This window comes from Drosophila guanche, unplaced genomic scaffold (genome assembly GCF_900245975.1).
Source record: "Drosophila guanche unplaced genomic scaffold, DGUA_6, whole genome shotgun sequence".
Classification (NCBI taxonomy): Eukaryota; Metazoa; Arthropoda; class Insecta; order Diptera; family Drosophilidae; genus Drosophila; species Drosophila guanche.
In genome coordinates, this window is record NW_022995750.1 from 3,869,590 (window position 1) to 3,886,773 (window position 17,184).

Sequence of the window (17,184 nt, forward strand, 5' to 3'; positions counted from 1 at the left end):
ACTTTTCGCTAAGCTAAGGTTAGTGCATTCTAGAACTATCGGTAGTCTATGTGAACCTAGCCTGTAAGCCTAAATTATGTATATCGAACTAGCAAGACAAATTTTTAGTGAAAACAGAACAAAATGGGATACAAGTCGGAAAGCAAAACGAACAAAATATGAAAATGAAAAATGCATAAAAATCAAACAAAAAATACTTAGCACAAATTAATTAATCATTATTATTTTTTGTTTAATTTCGTTGTACATTTGTTCAATTATTCATTTGAAACACACTCTGTCGATTGGTTGGTTGTTTTTTTGCAATTTGTCTGAACCGAAACGAAATGCAATACAATACTTACACTGTTTGTAGTTTTTTGGGTTAAGGGAGCCGCGCTTACGCACTGTCGGCCCAGTGGGCACAGTCGGCGCAAAAGTTTAACTGCATTCCATGTAAAAATTAAATTACGCAACTAATTTTTAATGAAATTCGTATGTATATGTATATGTATTAACTTAATCTGGGTTCAATTGCATAGGCATTGTTTCTAAAAATGGAATCGAAAATGAAAACGAAAATCAAATGGAAATTTCAACTATGAAACCACACAAAAACCATACAAATATAATGACAAAACAAAAAACCAATATGTAAACATGTATGAATATGGCATAAAAAAAATAAAAACTATTTTAAAATGTACCACATATTACATCTTATTCCTGACGAAGGCTTTGGATTGAATACTGGGTATGGGGTGGACATCCTTCTCACAAAAAGTTCGTGGCGGGGGTGGCCCAAGTGCCCGGGTAGCTCAGTCGGTAGAGCATTGGACTTTTAATCCAAGGGTCCAGGGTTCAAGTCCCTGCTCGGGCGATTTATTTTTACTGCATCGTATTATTGATTGAATTTAGTAATCGTATTTTCATATTTTTTCATTCTGTGGAATAAATTTGTTCAACCTAAAAATATGTTCCGTGCCACGTCAACAGAATGATATTAGAACGTTGCTTTTGTTGCTACTTTGCCATACGTTGATTGAATGCCCGGGTAGCTCAGTCGGTAGAGCATTGGACTTTTAATCCAAGGGTCCAGGGTTCAAGTCCCTGCTCGGGCGAAAGATTTTTTGAATTTTTATTTCAATTTGTATGTATTCTTATTATTTCATTTTCGATTTTGTTTAACATTTTCAACCGATTTTCAAACAAAAATTGTATTCGTTTTAGACGCTTTTTACATCTTTGAAATGTACACTTCCAAGCAGTTTGTAAGCAGTGCATGTAAAATTAACTTGAGTCGTTTGAGCAGCGCTATACGTCGGTATAGCAGTTTCATGCGAAAACCTTTCGAATTTTTTGCTTACTTTTGAATTTAAAAACCCAGGCTTTCGACTGGAAGGTTGGCATCTTCTGTAATCACGCTTCTGTGAGGTCGGGTTGTGGAATGGCCTGAGGCTGGGAATCACTGTGTAGCGGACCAGCTCATGTTGACGGAACGTCCGCACTAAGCTTGCCATCAATATGGGTGCCATGGAGGAGTCCGCGGCATTCAGGTTGGCTAAGGAGGGATGAACCGGGCCAGGGGTGAAAACCAGCAGCCAAGAGTTCCCGTGGTAGGCAGTAGTGGGATAGCGTACCGGAGTGAACTGCCGTTGCCAGCCCACCAACATGGTTGGACCACAATCTTTTGCTACCAACAATTTTTTTATTTTAATTTCAAGAAAATTTTTCGAAACATTCACTCTGTGTCGTAAGAAACATCAGATGGAATCATCAATACGGTTGATGTTTTATAATGGACACTGTTTATAATAGAGCTCCTGGAAGATTGGGAAAGACAGCAAGCCAGCCGGCCCAAAAATATACATCAAATTAGAATTTAATATTTGTAAATCTTGATATCATTTTCCCGCTTAGAAGAAAACCCATGTTGTCAGACTGGATGGTATGTTTCTGGTTATAATATACATAACTCCGTCAAGTGTATTATGTTATTTCAGTAGCCCTGACTTGTTGAGCCGCATAAACTTTACGATTCCCATTACACTCACTAGAAACTGTATTTCTTTGTACCTTCATTTCTAGATCGAATTATGTCTTACATGAACCGTTTAGGGTCTTATGCTCGGATTATAAACTCCCTTCCTATTCTTAAATCAATAACCTCTCCCGTAGTTAGTTTTATTTTATTTTTGTTTTGGTTTTGATAACTTGGCTTGTTTATCTCTTTTAGCTGTGTTTAGCTCTAATTTTCCAAGAGTATTAGATGTATTTACATATTTGTACATACAATGTATGTACGTTTTCGATTTTAATGTAATAATTATACCTAAACCCCGCAAATACTCTAAAATATATTCAAGCAAACGTATGTAATTTACAAATTAATATGAACTGCTAAAAAATGTGAAAATACCAATTTCTAAACAGCTTGATTTTGAGCATCGTCACTTTTGCATTTGAAGAACCAATTGGTTATATAAATTTCTTATGCTAATTGATATTTTTTTCGGATACAAATGGCTTTTGATTTCAAGGATAAAGTTTATTTATTTACCTTGGGAACTCCGAACTTCCACCAGGACAAAGCAAGAGCGCAGAAATATGCAAAAATCCATGAATTAGCCACGAACGACTCCCCCAGAATTCCCATTCTCTGGATACAGTCTCTAGTGGCTCTTTCTTGTTTCCAAACCGAAAGAAACGACTCGGCGAAAGGAGTTGCCCGTTTTGAGGAATTTGAGGAGGGATTCACAAATTTTAGACGAGTTCAAAATAAATGTAATAAGTAATGTAAAAACTTGTTTTCTTGGTACTGCAGACATCGTTGTAGGCATCGTTTTATGTTTTTTATCGTTTTATTTTACCACGCAAATACATACATATATGCAAACATATGTATGTATATATGTGTGAACATAATGAAATAAAGTAAACTGTAATACCGTTTAGAGAAGACTGGAAGGTAAGATTTAGAAAAAAGGAAATCGCTACACATTTTGATTACAGAAATTTTCGGACAAATCAGTACTTTTGTTTTTGGAGCGTAGGAGAAATCATTATTTGGTCCAGAAGAGGAGACCTAAGAGTTGGAAACAGAACTAAAGTCAGGAGGTATGCATACTGGAATTGAAAACTAAGTTGAATGCACTCTTATTTTGTGTCTAACCCAATGGACTATTAGAAGTGGACTGGTATCTCGATTAGTCGAAGGTAGTTCAAGGCAAAACATGGTCTTCAATATCCTCAAATATTATTAAAAGTGATGTGACGTTCTCTTATTAGTATGAACTGCAGTTTTCTGGGATATTTGTTTAGGCTTAAAAAACTTGAAAATTAAATGCTTATGCAAAGGGATATATTATGTTTTATATTGCTTACCTACTTGTCTATACTGTCTACACTGTCTCAAAATTGGTTTTGAAATTTTAAACGTGTGGCAATACTTATCCATAACCACAGTTGTGCATACACTCTTCATGAATTACTTCCTTCCAAGGAATAAGAATGGGTCTATTCATTTATAGGATACTATTTTGAGGGGCCTTTTGTACTGTTAGTTTATATGCCCGGGTAGCTCAGTCGGTAGAGCATTGGACTTTTAATCCAAGGGTCCAGGGTTCAAGTCCCTGCTCGGGCGAACTTAATTTTTTTTAAATTAAATTTATTCGAGATTTGTTCTTTTTCTCATCACATTTCTTTTTTGTGAAACAGCTTTTTATACATACGTATGTCACGCTCATAACTGCTTGCAAGTATCAGAAGCATCAAAGTTCGTTCGTCAATATTTTTGGTGTGCTTGGCAACGCGGGTGTCGATAAAAAGGTTCAAGTGCATTCTGCTTGCGTGACAACGAAGTAATACGAAAAACTTGCCTCGCCGTCGATAGAGCAGTTCGTTGGTAGATAACGTAGTTTTGATGAAAACAAAATCAATAAAACGTTGCATAAGTTGGAATGTTAGACCGCAGACTTCCGACTGGAGGGTTGGCATCTTCTGTAATCACGCTTCTGTGAGGTCGGGTTGTGGAATGGCCTGAGGCTGGGAATCACTGTGTAGCGGACCAGCTCATGTTGACGGAACGTCCGCACTAAGCTTGCCATCAATATGGGTGCCATGGAGGAGTCCGTGGCATTCAGGTTGGCTAAGGAGGGATGAACCGGGCCAGGGGTGAAAACCAGCAGCCAAGAGTTCCCGTGGTAGGCAGTAGTGGGATAGCGTACCGGAGTGAACTGCCGTTGCCAGCCCACCAACATGGTTGGACCACAATCTTTTGCTACCAAAAATTTTAATTTTTTTGTATGCAAATTTTTTCATTTAAGTTATTGTTCTATTTTTCAATTTTGCGGGGAGACAGGTAGAATTCTAAAAATGCCAAAGCACTCAGAAGCTTTCGAACGCTTTCGGCCTTATAGGCTGTTGGCCTTGTGGCTGGCTCCACAACATGCCCGGGTAGCTCAGTCGGTAGAGCATTGGACTTTTAATCCAAGGGTCCAGGGTTCAAGTCCCTGCTCGGGCGAACTTACTTCTTTTAAAATTAAATTTATTCGAGATTTTTTCTTTTTCTCAGCACATTTATTTTTTGTGAAACAGCTTTTTTACATATGTATGTCACACTCAAAGAAAGAACTGCTTGCAAGTATCAGAAGCATCAAAGTTAGTCATTATTTTTGGTGTGGTTGGCAACGCGGGTGTCGATAAGAAGACTTGAACCATTATGCTTGCGTGACAACGAAGTAGTACGACAAACTTGCCTCGCCGTCGATAGAGCAGTGTATTGGTAGATAACGTAGTTTTGATGAAAACAAAATCAATAAAACATTGCCTAACCTGGAAGACTTCCGACTGGAGGGTTGACATCTTCTGTAATCACGCTTCTGTGTGGTCGGGTTGTGGATGTAATGGCCTGAGGCTGGGAATCACTGTGTAGCGGACCAGCTCATGTTGACGGCACGTCCGCACTAAGCTTGCCATCAATATGGGTGCCATGGAGGAGTCCGCGGCATTCAGGTTGGCTAAGGAGGGATGAACCGGGCCAGGGGTGAAAACCAGCAGCCAAGAGTTCCCGTGGTAGGCAGTAGTGGGATAGCGTACCGGAGTGAACTGCCATCGCCAGCCCACCAACATGGTTGGACCACAATCTCTTGCTACCAAAAATTTTAAATTTTTTGTATGTCCCTCCTTAAGGAGTCAAAAATAGTTTGGCAATTTTTTCATTTAAGTTATTTTTTAACATTTCAATTCTGTGGGGAGGCAGGTAGAATTCTAAAAATGCCAAAGCACTCAGAAGCTTTCGAACGCTTTCGGCCTTATAGCCTGTTGGCCTTGTGGCTGGCGTCCATAACATGCCCGGGTAGCTCAGTCGGTAGAGCATCGGACTTTTAATCCGAGGGTCCAGGGTTCAAGTCCCTGCTCGGGCGACCTACTTTTTTGTTGCTTCTTCAGCCAATTGTTTCACATTTCCGCCTGACAATGGATTGAAAAATGAAACTAGATCATATTTGTTTTTGGATACATTTAGTATGTTTCAGTTTAAACTAGTCGCAGTCCGCTAACCATCGCGAAGAAAAGAAATCGTACAGCAGCCGGGGCCAACGTCTAATTGAACCCTCATGAAATTAGCACCTTTTATTTGCGTTTCCATTTACTGCCGACATCGTGGATATACCCAAATTGTGTGCTGTACATACACAGCTATCTGTATTTGTATCTATGCCGGGTCTCTGTGCCTCTTTTCATGTCTTTGCCACAGCCCCGCTCCGACGGCTTTTGTATCTGTATCTAGAATTCTCGCCGCCTCTGTGTCGACAAGTGTGCGAGTGCCTCAAACTCTACGGATGTTTGTTAAACTCCGACGGCATATACATAGGAGAGCAGAGCCCTGGTTGCTGGCTGTATGGATACGCCTAAGAATTTTTGACACACTTTCCTACCCCGCTAAAAACGAAGCCCCAGCCCAGACAAAGGAGGAGGAGAGTACATACCAAACACCAAAGCGTTGTATATCTGGTCGATTTAGCAGCTTATTCGGATGCTGGCTGCTGGCTGCTGGCTGCTGACTGCCAACTGCCAAGTGAACTAGAAAACGAATGCGTTTAATTAGCATTCATTACGACAAATCATCAAATTGCCACGGCAGCAGAGTATGGCACTCACGATGCAACAATAAAACCAGAGACGCGGGACGGAACCCATTTCGGGGAAGCAGGAAAAACGTTGGGTGTACATTAGGCCCGGTCCGGCCTGCGGGTCCCGTGTTAATCTACAAAATAAACTCAAATATTTAGCTGATAAACCAAAAGTCAAGAGATCTTTCAAAACTGTTCCATGACGTTGGATCAAATTAGAGGAGATATGAAAAGAGTCCAAGTAGGAAATGCTACAGAGAAATTTTTCGTTTTTGGCACATTTATCAAGGCTACGACCGGCCCGTTACCTGTTGGCCCGAATCTCTAACTTAGGTAGAGGCGTTGCATAAAAAAGGGCAACCGAAAAAGGAAGGAAATATGGGTCATAAATTAAAAAATGGCAAATGCCAAAGAAACAATGGACTCGAGCTATAGATTTCCCTCGTTAGAACCAAAGAACAGCTTGCGTTTTCTCATTTTCTCAATATTTTCTGGTTCTTTATGACAGCTCCGGGAAATAAAGAAAAATGGCGTATGACAAATATTTCGGAGCTCTTTGCATCTGTGTGATGGTGGTGTGAAAAATGTATTGAAAATTATGTGACGCAGTGTTTCTTCCGTAATGGCAAGAAAAACATAATAAGGAACAAAATAACTCAAACAATCCTTTTTAAGACCTGAGAGTACTAGTAAGGAACAAAAGGAAAAAATAGCCTTAAATTACTCTGCCTTATGTACTTGTACTTGTGTCAATGTAGTTAATAAGTGGCCAAGCAGAATCAATTTAAAGCTTCATCTGATTGAATTATGTAAGTGCCTAAATATTCAATTTACTGAAAACTTAACTGCATTTAAGGACTCATTTATTCTATTAAAGTTAAAGCCATTAAATTGAAAGTAAATCTCCTATATTACCCATTCCCTTAAACAAATTAAGCTCCATTCACCCTTATTTAAAGAAACAACTAATTGAAATGTTAGCTTTGATCGGCTTTCATAATTACTAAGTTAATGTTGTCCCTCTGCCTCTTGCGATGGGTGTTATCTCTGTAATTATCAATGCAACAAATTTGAATTTAACGAGCGCATCTACACCCAGACTCCACCCTCTGTAGCTGGTACTTCAAGCTCCACCAATGAAAGGGGCACTCAGCGGCTCTCAACGAGGACTTGAAATCCCCCTCGTGGACAAAGGACTTTCCCTGGACGAAGTGGAGGTCCTGATTAATGAGGCTTTAAATATCCCACTTTGATTTCATTCTCAAAACACGCGGAGCATTGCCGTCGCTGCGTGAGAGGAACAACAAAGAAGTTTCATTGACTCTCAGCTCGTGGAGAGTGGCCAAGGCTACGGGGTAAAAAATGAAGGTCTGGAGACAGAGAGAGAGAGAGAGAGAGAGAGAGAGAGCTGGTCCTCGTAAAGTGCCAAGAGAGCTGAGGGTCCTAGCCAGGGCACACAGCTACCCACGAAAGTGTGTGTTGGGCAATTCAGAAACAGTGGAAATAGAATCCACAAAATGTCTACAAATGAGCTGGATATATTTTCTCTGCCACAATTGCGTGTGTGAAGCGATGTCACGTCCTGGAAAATGAAGGAGCAGTAGTTGATACACTTGGAGATATTATGGTACCCATAGTACATAGAGCACATGTTATATTTATTTATTGATGATGATATTCACATGTAACTTTCTATAGTTAGTTAGTTGTTAGTTGTCCTTAATCATGTAAGAATTGCATACGTCTGTTAATATCTCATCCCAAAATTGTTTTAAATCATCGAAGGTTATAATAATACAACAGAATCAGACAGCATTCAATAATAATAGAACTGAAAACATATAGAGTTCATTAGGAGGTTAGAAGAATAAATTCCGTCTCTTTTATTTACACACGACACGAGTGTGCAGTTTTCAAAAATATATGCAGATGAAATTAAACTATTAATACGGTTACCCATACTTCAAAACGAACTAAAATTGTACATTCTAAATTTTGAAGTTTCTTCTCTTTTAAGTTTTCAAATTATCTTATTTCAAATAGTACTGAGTAATCCCTTCCTCTCCAATCTAAGATCGCATAAAATCCACCATTTACCATTAGGTGCTGACGTATTATTTCTCCGAGTGGAAGCCGCGAGCTGCTGCTCTCTTTTGCAGCTCATTCTAGTTCTCACACACACTCAGAGGTAGAGAGTGAGAGTGAGAGAGAGAGCGAGCATTATGGCTGTTATCAACTTTGGCAGCAAAAGCATGCCTTGCCCTACGCCAGAGCTGGCCGTGGCTGTGGCTGTGGCTGTGCTGTGGCTCTGTGGTGCTGTGCTGGTGCCTGGTGGGTCGACGTTTCTGCTGCTCTCTGAGTCGACTTCACTTTGAAATTTGACGCCGAGCGCAGCGGAACATTCAACGGGACACGGCCGGTTTGCCGCTGTTGGTGCTGCTGGTTTTGCTATCTTCCACCCGACCGTCGCCACCACGCAGCTGACGTCGTCGCTGCGGCAGAGCAGCAACCATTATCCTGCAGGATTCTGCGACGGCCCTGGGATCAGGCCCTCATTCAGGGCCATTCATTAAAATGGCTGCAAAAATAAAGCGACAAAAAACCGCTAAACGGTGCAAAAAGTGATACAAAAATTAAAACCCCCCCTAGAAAATCATCCCAGTGATAATAAAAAACGCTTAAAGCCTTCCAAGCCCAGACAATGGCAAGGATTTAATGTTAAATATTGGTTTCAATCAGGTATGTTCAAAAATTAAACTATATTAAATGGAAACTCAACGAAAAAAACGATTCAAAGCTAAAGTCAGAGCCAAAGGACACACTCGTACGCATGTGCCAGAGACAGGAGCGAGGGAGCAGGGACAGGCGGAGTGAGGTGTGGAAAGGATAGAGCAGCAGGCGTTGAGGGGGGGGAGACCGAGTGGCACAGGAGCGTAAGGGGGTGCTTGAGTCAATTGCCATTTCCAAAGCCTGCGCCTGTCCTCGTTTTGACTCGTCGTCGCCTCTGTATGTATATGTGTGTGTATCTGTGTGTCGCCCCTGTGGTTCTGTGTGTGTTCGCGTTTTTGCATTAGTGTAAGTGTCGCGCGCCCGGAAATGTGCAAAGGCAAAGCAGCAGGAGCCGCAGCAGTCGAAGCTCTCCTTTCATCCACTTTTCATTTGCGCAGAAAACCGAACGCAAACTTCCCACCCTCTCGCCACACCTCCCCCCCTTCAACACAGGAAAAGCAAGTGGCAGGAGTACGACACACACACACACACACAAAAAAAGGAAGAAGCCCGAATTTCAACCTCGTTGTCGCGCTATCAGGGACATGAACAGCAGCAACAATAACTACTTGAGTCCACTCCCCTCCCCAGGTTGGCTGCCACAGGCAGACCAACCCCCCTGTAGTGCTTTCGGTGGGCCGGGAAACACTTGTCCCGCCATTTAGTGCATGGGTTAAGTAGTATACCGAAATATTAGTGGGGCGGGAGGACAAGCAGCGGCGACAGCTGCTCCATAAACCCCAAAATAGGAACACCCAAAAGCCAGAGGAAAAAGGCGCTTTCCATCCAACCTACAGGCAAAGAGTATTCCCATCTACAGCCAAAAGGCACTAGGACCCCATCATCATGATGATGATGATGATGAAGATGCAGATACGGCAAGTGGCAAAGTGTTAAGTTAGAAGGAGACTGGGAGTGGGTCTGAGGACTGCGATTGGCAGCATCTGCAGCAGATATAGAGATGGCGCGATGCTGAGATGTAGAGATGAAGATGATGATGATTATTACGTTGACCCAACCCGTGGCTGCTGCGGATGCAGCGGCTGCACTTAATGCGTACATACTGAGGGAATGTACATACATAAATTGTACATATGCATGTACATAGCTACACCCGTGGTACATCTGTGCATATATTGAGTGTGGATGCGCGTAAGGTGCGTAAACTCTGAGGTTCGGGGATGCGCAGGCAGCAATATGTCGACCACCAGAGCTCGCCACACTTTTGGCTAAGGTCAAAACGGCTCAGTGCGGGCAGCTCCCTTAATGTTTGGAAAATAAACCCATTTTCCCTATTTTTTGTACGAGCATATGCAAATTGTTGAACGGCAAAACCGGCAACTGACTAATAGCCAAAACGAGAATATCATTGAAAAATAAAAAACTTGCTGGGTCACACTTGAATTATCAATAGAAAAAACCACCAACTTTTATTGCTTTTTTATGCATTTGTGCGCTGTCTTGATTATAATGATTATATTATATTGAGTTCCAGTTCGAGTAGGTTTTTGTATTTTATGACTAATTCCGTATGGGTGACGACTCGAAGATAAAGACCGAGACCTGTTTACTGACGTTTCTTTATGGCATAGAAATCTGTTTGATAGGGCTATGATGTTGTCTCTTGGATATTTATTAAATGTTAAAACATTTAACCAGGGACTAGGAGAAGAAAAAGAGATTAGAAATGAATTCCTAAGAGAGTGGGCTGGGAATTGTGCAAACTCTTATAAATATGCATAGGCGGCTGGCAGTGTGAAGCATTTTTAGATTCAAATCAGAAAAATGTCAAAGAAAAGACAGCTTCGGTGATGCCAGTTCTGTGTTAATGGGTCACCAACTGACGTTGTGTTGCGTAAGTTGTGTGAATTTCAACGCAAAAGAACCAAAACAGTGACTAAACCCACAAAAATTCCCACAAAATTCGCAAAACTTGAAAACCATAAAATCCCCGGAGAATTTAATTTCCCCCAACTATTAAAACATGCCGCACCCATGCATATGGTGCATTTTTCCCATATCCAAAAAAAAACACCCCAAAACCCCAACATTATCAAGAACCACCCTGAGGGGAATCGAATTGAGGTGGGAACTTCTATCCACCCATTTCAAGTAGCTGCAGTATGACATATTTATTGGAATTTCATGCAAATTTTCAAACAATCAACTGGGCAAATGCAGCTGTCTTGAAAGAGAGCTTGCAATCAACAGAGAACCCTCGGAGAAATGTGCTCTCTATGTCCACAGAGAACCCGAACCCTCGGAGAACTGTCCGCGGGGCAGCAACACAGACACAGACAAGAGTTGCCCGCGCATTTTCATTAAGCCCGACGTAAAGATAAATTAAGACACTAAAACGAAATAAAATACAAAAACTGTAGAACAGAGACAAAGAAACTGAAACAAAAACAAAAACGAAAACGAAAACAACAAGAAGAACCCATAAAGGAAGGCGCGTATTTTCGTAAACAACAAACAGGCACCGACAAGATCGAGAGAACGAACCTCCAGAGAAGCTCGGCCAGCAGCTCGGCCCAGACAGGGACCGGTATGTGATCCAGGGATGCGGAGGGGGATAACCATACCCCAATGCCCTGTACCCATGCGCGAACACAAATAGAGATACAGATACAAAGATACAAAATGCCGCGAACTTGGGCAGGTTCACAAAATATATCAAAATACAACCGCGTTTTTGGAATATCTTTTTCTCTTTATTTTCATTCCTCCCGTCTCTTCGCTCTGTCTCCTCTCCCGTTGCTACCTGTGTCTCGCCACCTCTCAATTTTTCGCCGTGAATAGCGCGAACGATGGAAACGGAGGAGAGCAGAATAATAATATTATTCAGCAAACTGAAACAACCTTGGCCTCTCAAGCTCTCAGTGTCCGTTGCGTTGCTGCTGCCAACAACAATATGGTAGATGGTAGATGGTGGAGCCCCCCCAAGTTCGCCGGTACAGTGGGGCGATGCCAGATGGAAATGTGCACCCTGACCATGCACTCGTGGCACCCAGGTAAATGATCTCCCCCCCACTCCACTCCACACCACTCCACTCCACCCAGCCATTCAGCAGTGGCTCTGTGATTTATGTGCGAAGTTGTCTTCGAGTGTTAAAAGCAACATTGCGAAAAATGTACCCAGTCATTGCCCCTTTGTGTAGTGTTGCTGCTGCTGCTTCTGCTGTTTCGCTGGCTCAATGGTTTATGGGTGTCTCACTGTCCAGGGGATATGCTAGTGGGCAGAGGAGGGCTCTGGGTCTGCCCAGGGTATAGGAGAGTGGTATAGGAGGGTGATATGCATTCTTGACTCGCCTTTTGTGTACTTTCGCGGAACTTCCGCTCCATGCCAGAAGGGGATCGTCTCCTTGGGGTCTCTCACTCTTCTATGTCGATGCATATCATTTCATGTCCATCTGGGTCGGGCGGGTATATTTTATCACTAAATAAAAACAAACTGATTGAGTGATTTTTGTTTTTTGGGCACCTTGATTGTTGCTACCTGAGTAAAACAATTTCAAAGAGCTGCCGCACAAAATAAGCACTTTACTCGCTCATACATCATGTTTATCAATTATTGATAATACTAACGATGTTTATATCAACGAAATGAGCAAATTAATTAATCAATTTGGGTTTAAAATACATAAATAGAAAAGAGCCTTACAACTTCAAAAGAAAGCGAAAAGACAACATTTGAAGGAAAAGAATAAAAATAGTTGGCATTAGTCTGACTTTCAATGAAAATTCCCATTTAAGAACAAGAAGATAAGATCTTTCAGCTAGTTATTCACTCCGCACTCTCGAGGGTTAACAAATACTCGAACAATCTTTGTTTCCACCTGCAATTGTTGGAAAGATTTTCCCCTCCCAGACATCATTAGCCTCTGTCCAAGCATGACTGTACATCATTGCAACTACAAGTGAACGAAAAATCCATCATTCCCCCCATGGCACTTAATATATTTAATAAACCCCAATATTTACACTGAATTAGCATGATCGGCTAAAAGTGGCTAAAAAGAATGTGAGCATGTTTATTTCCTGGCAATCTGCGTTTGTGTCAATAAAATGTACGTACAGAAGGCTGAGGAAATGTGTTAACTTCCAGCCACGTGAAATCAATTAGCAGGGAATCAATCTAAGGCTGGCGTAGGATGGGTTATGGGGTGTGGGGCAGGGTGTCCGATGCGGTGATGTAAGGCTGATGTTTTTCGCAAATTTCTGAGTTTTGGCGAAGCGGCGTTAATTTTGCCAAGGCCAAGAAATTAGGGCTATTTAGAGCAGCAGTACGATCGTATCGAAAACCCACCACAAATAGCGGGAGAGAGAGAGAGGGAGCGAGAGACTTCCAGCTGCCGTCTTGCCTGCCCTTCCCTTCGCCTGGTCCTTCACCCTAACTTTCCTTCTCTTTCTATCCATAGCTACCCTGCTCTGCCACGCATCCCTCTCTGCTCTTTTGTGGATTGTGTGTGTACACAAATGTGGAGAGAGTTCTGGCTCGGCGACTCTCTCTCTTGCTCCGGGCTTATGGTTATCCAGCAGAGCAGCCATATTGAGGCTGCAAAAAAGGACAACCACCAGGCAGGCGGGCACGCAGACAAAGAGGCACCAAAAAGAGACAGAAAGAGAGAGAGAGAGAGAGAGAGGGAGCGAGCGAGAGAGAGCGCTGATGGCTGGCAGAGGGTGTGCAAAGTCAAATGGTTTGTCCTCTTTCCTTTGTTTACGCAAGATTTGTTGCCATTACGGGGCTTAATCCGCGGGATTTCTAGGGGTAACCGTCAACCGCCTACCCCAGGATCTAGGATCCAGAACCCTAGCACGAAAAGGTTTTTGACTCCGTGGCAGCCTAGGGTCCGTTTAGTGCTAATGAATAATGCTAAGAAGTCATTAATTAATTGAAATTTCATTACAGGACACACAGGCAGTGGGATAGGGCGAGAGAGAGAGAGAGAGTCATCTGGCAGAAGAACCCCCTCAAACCATTACTCAGCTGTCGTTACCATGGGGCTTATGCTGAATCATCATCATCAACGTGCTGGCTGGGCACGCGGCAAAGTGGAGCAGGGCCAGGCCCGAAGAAGGCTTACGGAGCTGGCGCCTAACAGAAGGAAGACTTTACACAACAAATTACTGGCCGACTGGGGACTGGCGACTGTCGACTGGTGACTGGCGGGGGTCGAAGAGCTTACGAAAGGCGTCTGACGAGCCCAAGGAATCAGCAACCTGATTGATTTCAGTGCAAACAAAAGACCAGAACCAATTTCACACCACGGAGTGCATCACATCTATCATTAACTGTGTGTTTTGCTTGTCCATCCAATTTTCAGTGTTTTTATCACAAGAAAGTGCCATAATCCGCGAGCAATCAATTAGATACATGGAGCGAGCACTAAGCACACCACGAAGCGGCAGACAGAAGACAGAAGACATCGGAACCACGGCAGAGATATTACTCGACACAGAGCTATCAGTGTGACTGCGGCGGGTCTTATCTTATCGCTGCGTCTTCCGATAACGAATAGAATTACTTTCTGTATTCATTCTTTTTGGGTGTGTTGTCGCCTAATCTTGTGCCACCTCCACCTGGTCACCATTCGTTGGGGACCTGGTCTCAGTTTGGCTTTGGCGGCGAGAGTGAAGACACACGTCTCCAGGCTCTCCATGGCTGTGTGCTTTTCGTGACTCTGGGCACGGACATGGACATGGACACGGACACGGACACGGCCCACGAACATGCCTCGGCTTAATTGGCCAGCAACTGTGAGCTTTGTAATCACCTTTATGGGTCATTTCATAATATCGCCAGGCGATGGCGATGTCGATGGCGTTGGCAACAATGAAAGGAAACGGCGGCTGCCGTCGCATCACGTGTGGCACGATAAATATAATTTGTCCTAGGCGCATGTAATTTTTACCTTCAACCGTAACTCCCCAACGAAATTATACCCCTCCACACAAAACATAGTATAGAAAATATTTATTAACATTTTCACTTTTTTTGCAGGCCTGATTGCTCACCTCTCCGCGGCTTTGGCATGGCACCAGCTGCGCACCCCTCGGCAGGCAGATTTTTTGTGTGTTCTCAAGTTTGCTCCACGTCTACCCTGTAGATCCGAATTTGTTTTACATTAGCTTTAAGGACAAATTCGGTTCTAGAGAGGTTTGTGTGGTTCAATGTACAACGAAAAGAGATTGATGTTCAAGTGAAAAGTGTTGAAGTGATTTGTCAAGTAAATAATTTGTTAAGTTAACTTAATTATTGTTAGATAAAATGAAGATATCTTAAATGGAATATGCATTGCCAATATTTACGAAATTATTACATTAGTTTTGTTCTGTCTTTATATTAAGCTAATTTTTGTTCAATTACCTTAAAAGGCTTCGCTAAGGATTGCCCTTTCAAAACTGTCAACAAACTGAATAAATGGCTCACTCTAAGAGAACCCACTTGACGACAGTCAAATTCTCTATTAAATAGTCTTGATAATGAAACGTTCTTTTGACATAATTTTATTGTATTTCGAATATTTACCTTCATTTAGAAGGGCAAGGCAATGATTCAGAGATTAGTTTAAAAATGTCTGACCATAAAATGACGTACCTTAAAGACACTTGAAAGTAAATTGAAAAGATTGTCACACAAGATAGCAGCATTAATTTCTAAATAGGGCTCCCCTCATGGGCTTCAGGTATTTAATGGCATAAATAAATTGAAATATTAAGTTTATTTTACACCTTCCTCCTGGAACTAGTATTTTAGAAATCAATTCCATCAGTGGCCCTTCGGCTTACACTTGCTCCCAAAAGTATTTGCCTTCAATTGAATCAAGTATCACATTTCAAAAGTTCTTCACCCACCGGACATGGGACATTTGCTGGTGCTGCTTCTGTTGTTTGTACTTCCTTTCGATGCTTTGCCTTCATTTGTATTCCTGCTGACTTCAATTTATTCGATGTGTTGCATGAAATTTACATTCTCCAAATTTTGCATACAAATTGCTATTACAATTTGGCTGAACGGAGTCGGGGGAAGTCCACCCTATATATGGGGTGTGTGTTTTTGCCTGAACAAGACATTTGGGTCAAGTGGTTTGTGGGGCGTCGATTTCTGTGGGGTGGTGGGGCAGAGTGTGGTGTTTGGTCGCTGAGAATCGGCTAAGTTTGCAGTTTTGTGCAAATGTCCATGCATTTTTACCCAATTTGCATACGGCTATACATATGACGCCACCTGAATCACATCCGTCGCCGCCCATTATGCCAGGCTACCTTTTTTGTTCTCCATGAGATTCTCCTTCCTCCAGCTGCTCCGCCATCCTTGGGGAAATTTCTTTACTGTCTGGGGGAAAAGTATTTCTAAACCTAATTAAGATATTGGAAATTATCATTAGTCATGTCTGTGCATGAATATAACTATTTGATAAGGTTTGGTATAATAAAAGCACTGAAGATATCTTCCAATTTATAAGCCTCGAATCGATAAGAACCTTGTGCTTGTAATGTCTATAAATATATGGAAAAGGAATGTCAAACGTTAAAGATATTAAGAAGATACGAAATATAATCAAAAGGCATTAAGTAATTTAATTATTCAACAATAAATATTTTTCGTATGAACTAATGAATTGATTTCCAATTATTACAAGCTTATTTGGGTTTATTGAAAATGATTTGAGACGGTTGCTCATAAAATTAGCCCGAAAGACTTCCAGAAGACTTATTCGTAAGAATTTGTTATGAGAAACCCAAAGCTCCGCACACTCGTTGAATCTCGTGGAGTCCTATTAACGCACGTCGTTGGTCGATGGTATCCAGTTTTAGGAATTGCCGGCTGTATGAATCCAACTGTATCTTCGTTGGAGAACGTGTAAATAATCATGGCGCCATCGTCTGCTTGTAGCAGATTGCGGGGTTCCTTGGGAAACGCTATTACCCGTTAGCTAATATTTCTTGGGCGTTCCATTCCACTCAAATAAGTTGCTTACATTTCCCCTCTGCCAGTATGAGACAAGTATATAAAGAAAAGCAGCACAGCTATATGTATCGAATAGGTTTGTGTCTATGCTAAACGATGTGGAACGCGTGCGATGAGACTGCTACCCACCGGAAGATGGCGCTCTTTACGGCTTTCATGTTAGCTCAGATCGAAATATAAATAAATATATTTAGCTCACCTGACTGAGCCTTATTCTCCTTATCAGCATGTTTATTATAAAGGCACTTGTGGGCGCGCACTATTTTGATTAACCGGATATTTTATTTTTTAGTCTATAGCCGCCTTAACGTCTTTTAATTTCAAATAAACAAA

The 17,184-nt window shown here is 41.9% G+C and overlaps 5 non-coding genes across 5 annotated transcripts; all 5 read left to right on the plus strand.

Moving 5' to 3' along the window:
- The first annotated feature begins 786 nt into the window (after nt 1–786).
- Nucleotides 787–859, plus strand: Trnak-uuu. Its single transcript has one exon. It is a non-coding gene; the product is annotated as a tRNA-Lys (tRNA).
- A 168-nt stretch (nt 860–1,027) lies between these two features.
- On the plus strand, nt 1,028–1,100 carry Trnak-uuu. Its single transcript has one exon. It is a non-coding gene; the product is annotated as a tRNA-Lys (tRNA).
- Nucleotides 1,101–3,549: 2,449 nt separating this feature from the next.
- Trnak-uuu lies at nt 3,550–3,622 on the plus strand. The gene has a single exon. It is a non-coding gene; the product is annotated as a tRNA-Lys (tRNA).
- An 806-nt stretch (nt 3,623–4,428) lies between these two features.
- On the plus strand, nt 4,429–4,501 carry Trnak-uuu. The gene has a single exon. It is a non-coding gene; the product is annotated as a tRNA-Lys (tRNA).
- An 828-nt stretch (nt 4,502–5,329) lies between these two features.
- Trnak-uuu lies at nt 5,330–5,402 on the plus strand. Its single transcript has one exon. It is a non-coding gene; the product is annotated as a tRNA-Lys (tRNA).
- Nucleotides 5,403–17,184: the final 11,782 nt, after the last annotated feature.